Raw genomic sequence first — 322 nt, 5'->3', positions numbered from 1 at the left:
CTCCACCCCGCGCGCTCCGCTGCCAGTAAACGCCCGCTTGGCAACCCGGCGCGGCCTCCTCCTGCCTTTGCCTGCTCCTCGCTGGTCCCCGGGGTCTCCTGGAAAGTGGACCCCGCAGGCCCCCTCACCCCCCGCACCCCACCGTGGATTCCACCGTGGACCCCGGCCCTCCCCTGCGTTCGCTTGGGTCCGGGTCTTAGGAATCGGGGCTTTCCCACGGTCACCATCAATGAATGGCTTTGGGGGATGCGGAGGGGGGGTGGCTAAATGATCTTCTTCTTCTTCTTCTTCTTCTTCTTCTTCTTCTTCTTCTTCTTCTTCT

At 63.0% G+C, this 322-nt stretch overlaps 1 protein-coding gene across 2 annotated transcripts in view; it reads left to right on the top strand.

Moving 5' to 3' along the window:
• Cdc14a (cell division cycle 14A) overlaps nucleotides 1-322 on the top strand; it is a 162,974-nt gene that overhangs the window by 135,127 nt on the left and 27,525 nt on the right. The gene's annotated exons all lie outside the window — the stretch shown is intronic.

The sequence above is a fragment of the Dipodomys ordii genome, unplaced genomic scaffold (assembly GCF_000151885.1).
Source record: "Dipodomys ordii isolate 6190 unplaced genomic scaffold, Dord_2.0 Scaffold139, whole genome shotgun sequence".
Taxonomy (NCBI): Eukaryota; Metazoa; Chordata; class Mammalia; order Rodentia; family Heteromyidae; genus Dipodomys; species Dipodomys ordii.
This window is presented reverse-complemented; position numbering and strand designations above follow the sequence as displayed.